Source organism: Chrysochloris asiatica, unplaced genomic scaffold, assembly GCF_000296735.1.
Source record: "Chrysochloris asiatica unplaced genomic scaffold, ChrAsi1.0 scaffold00003, whole genome shotgun sequence".
Taxonomy (NCBI): Eukaryota; Metazoa; Chordata; class Mammalia; order Afrosoricida; family Chrysochloridae; genus Chrysochloris; species Chrysochloris asiatica.
The window spans coordinates 30,595,902-30,602,813 of record NW_006408521.1 but is presented as its reverse complement, the minus strand read 5'-3'; positions in this window follow the sequence as shown (position 1 = coordinate 30,602,813).

Genomic DNA, 6,912 nt, shown 5'->3' with positions numbered 1-6,912 from the left:
GAACAGCTGGTAGTTTCAAACTGCTGACCTTGCGGTTTGCAGCCCAATTTGTAACCACTAAGCTACCAGAGATACTGTAATGAGGCTAAAATAAGTGTTGCTGAGAGAACTTGACTGCACAGACACATTAAAGCACCTTTTGTGTGAACTAAACCTGTGCATTTATGAACTAGAACCTTAGTAGCATTGTTTATTGTTTTGTTTTTTGACCATGTACAATAAATTAATATAACACCTTATTGCCTTGGAAACATCAGACAATATCAAATCACTTAAAGAAGGCTTTAATTTAGTAAGTGATGATGAAGTATGGTGAAAGAATACAATCCTGGAGCACACTTTTCCTAATTTCCTAACAAAATGTGCAAAGACCTGGAGTTATAAAACCAAAAGGGAAGAACATGTTCAGCATTTCCCAAGTTGAAAGAACTGCGGAAAAAATTTATTCAGTGTGCTCTCGTTCTCTTTAAACAATTGCCTTTTGGTCTATGTACAGATTCCTCATGTGCACAATTAAGTGTTCCAGAATACTCATACTTCTTGCAATGTTGTCCATAACTCATCATGATCCACACAATCAAAAGCCTTTACATAGTCAGTAAAGCACAGGTAAACATTTTTCTGGTATTCTCTGCTTCAACCAAGATCCATTTGGCCACTTCTTTTGGAATGAGCACAAATACGGATCTCTTCCAGTCAGTTGGCTAAGTGGCTGCCTTCCAAATTTCTTGACATAGATAAGTGATTGCCTCCAATGCTTCGTCAGTTTATTTAGAGATTTCAGTTTGTATTCCAAAAATTCCCAGAGCCTTGTTCTTTGTCAATGCCTTCAAAGCACCTTGGCCTTCTTCCTTCAATATCATTAACTGTTGATCATATGCTACCTCTTGAAATGGTTGAACATCAACCAACCATTTCTTTTTGGTACAGTGACTCTGTGTATTTCCTCCACCTTCTTTTGATGCTGTCTGCATCATTCAATATTTTGACCAGAGTATCTTTCAATACTGCAAGTTGAGGCTTGAATTTTGTCTTCAGTTCCCTCAGCTTGGGAAATGCTGAACATGTTTTTCACTTTTGGTTTTATAACTCCAGATCTTTGCACATTTTGTTGTATTATTTCACTTTGTCTTCTTGAATTGCTCTTTGAAATTTTCTGTTTAGCTCTTTTACCTCCTCATTTCTTCCATTTGCTTTAGTATCTGTATGATGGAGAGCAAGTTTCAGAGTCTCTTCTGACATACATTTTGGTCTTTTCCTTCTTTCTTGTCTTCTTAATGACCTTTTGCTTTCTTTCTGTATCATATTTTTGATGTCATCCTACAAATCTTTTGACCTTTGGTTTTTAGTGTCTAATGCATCAAATCTGTTCTTCAGATGTTCTCTAAATTCAGGTGGGATATGTTTAGATCACATTTTTCTTCTTTTGGACTTGTTTTAATTTTCTTCAGCTTCAGCATGAATTTGCATATGAGCAATTGATGGTCTGTTCCACAGTCTGCCCCTGGCCTTGTTTTGGCTGATGATATGGAGCTTTTCCACCAGCTCTTTCCACAGATGTAGTCAATTTGATTCCTGCCTATTCCAACTGATGAGGTCCATGTGTATAATCATCTTTTATGTTGCTTAAATATTTGCAACGAAGTCATTGGTCTTGCAGAATTCTATCATGCAATCTCTAGCATAATTTCTATCACCCAGGCCATATTTTCCAACTACTGATCCTTCCTCTTTGTTTCCAACCTTTGCATTTCAATACATCTTGATTGTATGATTGATCAACTTCAGACTGGAGTTGGTAGAATTCTTCAGTTTCATCATCACTGGCTGTAGTGGTTGGTACATAACTTTGAATAATAGTGGTATTAATTGGTCTTCCTTCAGGCATATGGTTATTATCCTATCACAGACAGCACTGTACTTCAAAACTGATCTTGATAAGTTCTCTTTGATGATGAATGCAATGCCATTTTTCTTCAATTTGCAGTTGCCAGCATAGTAAACCATATATGGTTTTCAGATTCAAAATGGCCAATACCAGTCCATTTCAGCTTACTAATAATGCTTAGGATAGAAATCCTATTTAGGGTTGCTATGGGTTGGAACTGACTTGATGGCACTTAACAACAGCAATGCCTAGGATATCAATGCTTATGCATTCCATTTCAGTTTTTATATTTTACAATTTTCCTAGATTCATATTTTATACATTCCATGTTCTGATTATTAGTAAATATTTATACCTGTTTCCTTCATTTTGAGTTGTGTCCCATCAGGAAATGAAGGACCTAAAGGTTTTACTCCATTCACATCATCAAGGTCAACTCTATTTTTAGGAAGCAGGTCTTCCCTAGTCGTATTTTGAGTGCTTTCCAACTTGAGGTGCTCATCTTCTGGCACTATATCTGACAAAGCCTGGTGCTCTTCATCATGTTTCAATATTCTGGTGCTATATGACAGTGTTCCACTGTTATTCATAAGGTTTTCGGTGACTATTTGGAAGTAGTCCATCTCTCTTTCTTCCTAGTGTGTCTTCGTCTGGAAGCTCATCTGAAGCCTGTCCATGATGGCTGACCCTGCTGGTATTTAAAATACTGGTGGCATAGCTTCCAGAATCACAGCAACACACAATCCACCACAGTACAACAGACTGACAAACGAGTGATGGGATGAACTGGATAGTGCCCAGCTATTACTATTGGCAGCTCTGGTTAGAATCTCAATAGAAGATCCTTGGTATAGTGGGAGAAAAAATGTTAAATAAAATTCAAAATCATAAAGAAGACCATATGTACAGGTTTGATGGAGATTTGCAGAAGCTCCAAGACTGTGGTGCTTAGACACCTTTCAAACCTGAAACTTAACCGATTCCTGGACATCACTTTTCAGCCAAATGACAGGCCTGTGAAGTGAATATCCACACCCGTAAGAAATATGCTCCTCAGAACAATAAAAATTGAGACCAAAAGAATAAAATAATAATAAAAAGGGAATGGAAAGAACAAAAACTCAGGAGGTGGGGGGAAAAAAAAGAGAAAATGAAAAAGGGAAGAGTAAAGAAAAAAATAAGAAAAAGAAGGCCAGAATTTGCTCCAAAACAAAGTCCTGAAGTCAAGAATGGGTAGGAAAGATGGGCAAATGGAAACAGGGAACCCAGGTAGAAAGTGGGAAGAGAACTGTTGCACTTTGAAGGAATTGCAACTAATGTCACAAAACAAAATGTGTGAACATTGTTGAATGGGAAATCAATTTGCTCTGTAAACTTTTACCCAAACCACAATAAAACGTTCAAAAAAGGCAGGCAGGGCAGGCAGTGTACCTGAATCAAAGTTAAACTTCACCATTAGATACTTTCAATGATTGTACTTGATGCTGACAATGGACAACAGACTGATGATGTTGTTAGGTGCTGTCTTAGGCTGGGTTCTCTAGAGAGGTCAAAGCAGTGAAACTTACATTTGTACATATATGTGTGTATGTATGTAAATATATAGATGGAGAAGTTTATATCAAGGAAATGACACAGTTGTAGAGGTGGAAAAATCCCCCAAGTCTGGGTTAGATGAACTAAGGCAGGCAGGTTTGGCAGGCAGGCAGACAGGTCTGGCATACAGTCAGGCAGATGATAAAACAAGTTGCTGGCTCAAGTCCAAAGAAGCAGAAGTTGGAGGACCAGCCAGATGCAAGATCCAGACTAAGCAGAAAGCAAGCAAGAGAGGTGACCCAACGGAATGCAGAAATCATCGGACGATATCTTTAATATCCCATGCGAGTCAAGTTTTACTAAAGGTAATACAGAAATGCCTGCAAGCATACATTGACAGAGAACTTTCAGCGGTTCAAGCCGGATTCAGAAGAGGCCGTGGAACAAGGGATTTCAATGCTGATGTCCAATGGATCTTGGCTGAAAGCAGAGAATGTCAGAAAGATGTTATTGCGTAGTCAATAAAGATATGCTTTACTGACTACATAAAAGCTCTCGATTGTGTGGATCGTGATAAGCTATGGACAATATTGCGAAGTATGAGTTTTCTGGAACACTTAATTGTGCTCATGAGGAATCTGTACCTGGACCAAGAGGCAGTTGTTCGAACAGAACATGGGGACACTGAATGATTTAAAGTTCAGAAAGGTGTGCAACAAGGTTGTATTCTTTCACCATATGTATTCAACCTGCATGCTGAGCAAAGAATCTGAGAAGCTGGTTCTATGAAGAAAAATGTGGCATCAGGATTGGAAGAAGACTCATTAACAACCAGCGATATGCAGATGATACAACCTTGTTTGCTGAAAGTGAAGAAGACAAAATATTTTCTGATGAAGATCAAAGAGCACAGCCTTTGGTATGGATTGCATCTCAATGTAAAGAAAACAAAAATCTTCACAACTGGACCAAAAAACAACATTCTTATCAATGGAGAAAAGATTGAAGTTGTCAAGGACTTCATTCTTCTTGAATCAACTATCAACACTCATGGAAGCAGTAGTCAAGAAATCAAATGACGTTATTTCATTAGGCAAATCTGCTGCACAAGACCTTTTTTAAAGTGGTGAGGAGCAAAGATGTCAGCTTGAGGACTAACATGCGCCTGACCCAAGCCATAGTATTTTCAATATCCTCATATGCATGTGAAAGCTGGACTGTGAATAAGTAAGACTGTAGAAGAATTGATGCCTTTGAGTTATGGTGTTGGAGGAGAATATTGAAAGTGCCATGGACTGTCAAAAGAACCAACAGATCTGTGTTGGACAAAGTGCAGTCAGAGAGCTCCTTGGAGGTCAGGATGGCCAAAGTTCGTCTCTCATACTTCAGACATGTTGTCAAGAGGGACCAGTTGCTGGAAAAGGATATCATGTTTGGTAGGATGGAGAGTCAGAGAAAAAGAGGAAAACCTCCAGTGAGATGGATTGGCAAAGTGACAGCATCAATGGGTTCAAGCGTGGCAACAATAGTGAGGTTGGCCCAGGATCAGGCAGTGTTTCATTCTACTGTGCATAAGGTTGCTATGAGTCAGTACCGACTCTATGGCACCTAACAACAACAACAACAAACAGTCTGCAGAATCTTAAACAGCCTTAAGAATTTAATAAAGAGCAGATACTGGTAAGAATCACAAAGAGTTCTACCTTTTCTCTTTTCCTCCTTCCTGAACTTGACCTCCCAAGAATCCCAAGGAACTAAGTAGATACGTGGTTTTATCTATCTGACCTGTTCTTACTACCAGTCAGGAAACTAAGTAACAAAGGATTCTGATTGATATATTGATTTATAAATCTGCAACCATTCACCAAATCAGTGTTATCTTGGGGCTACACAGCTACAAGAAATATTGTTTCAGATAGATGCAGTTAATAAGAGTTCTAATCACCACTGCATTTTGTGTTTAGTTCCAGGTTGTTGTTAGGGGCTGTTGAGTTGGTTCCAACCCATAGCGACACTGTATAGGGTTTCTAAAGAGCAGCTAGTGAACTTGAACCACCAACCTTGTGGTCCAAACCAACTTTGCATATCTCAAAGGTATGACAGATGGGAGGGTTTCCAGTAGGGGACAGCATGGTCTGTAGTGGTAGACAGGCATTATCTAGCTGTGATCTCAGGCTAGATGAGGATTTGGTTCATGTGGGCTATTACTCCTGTGGACTGATTGCTAATTTGAGCCTTTGGTTTCCTTCATTCTTTTTTGTTCCAGATGAGTAGAGACCAATAGTTGTATCTTAGATAGCCACTTACAAGCTTTTAAGACCCCAGATGCTACTCACCAAACTAGAATGTAAAACATTATCTTTTGGGGCTATGTTATGCCAATTAACTGAGTTGTCCCAAGAGACTATCATCCCAAGGCTTTAAACCCAGTAAACCAATCCCATGAAGTGTTTGGTTAAGTATTATAAGAATCAGTAACTCTTTCCCCTGTGTGGTTTATTATCCAAGAGTAAGTCACAAAGTCCTGTTTTACAATCATAGAAACCTTTACTAAACAAAAAGATCAAAATGTAAAGCTATTGTTAATCTATCCTCCATCTATAACTATACATTTTTTAAAGTTTTTATTGTGAATTGAGTGAAGGTTTACAGACAAGAGCATCAGTTTATTATTAAAAAAAATTACACACTTTGTTTTCATCTCAATGATTGCAAGCCCCTCCATACAATAATAGTTGTCCTTCTTCCTCTCTGCTGTTCCTATTTCCATTCCTGAAGTGTTTGAACCACTGATCTTGTAGTTCAAATCGACCTTCTGGTCCAGTACTTTATCCTACAGGGCTACACCAGGAGTAAAGCAAGCCTACAGAATTGGAAATAGAGAATCAGAGATGGCAATTTATAAACTGTGACAATTACAAAGTAAAAAGAGAGACTAAATAATGTAGTTACAAAACTTCCAAGTAGAGAGGAAATCAAGTCAATTCAAGAGAGAATGTTGTTGTTGTTAAGTGCCATCGAGTCAGTTCCGACCCATAGTGACCCTGTACAGGGTTTCCAAGGGTGTAAATCTTTACAGGAGTAGAAAGCCTCATCTTTCTCCCGCAGAGCGGCTGGTAGTTTCGAACTGCTGACCTTAAGGTTCGCAGCCCGATTCGTAACCACTATGCTACCAGATAGAGTGTTTCAAATTTGGGCAGAAATTAGTAGATGACAGGGCAACCTTAAAATTAATAAACCTTTTCATCAAAATATAAAAGGAAAATCATAAAGATTTATTAAACACTAAAGTAACAACAATGATGAAAATTATAAGAATACCCACAAACAAAATTTAACTCAGCACAGAAAATTATGTGGAACAAAGAGACCAGTTGTTATTTGTTGTTGCTAAGTGCTGTCAAGTCGGTTCCAACCCATAGCGACCCTGTATAAGGTTTCCAAGGAGCGGCTGGTGAGCTTGAACTGCCGACCTTATGGTTCAAACT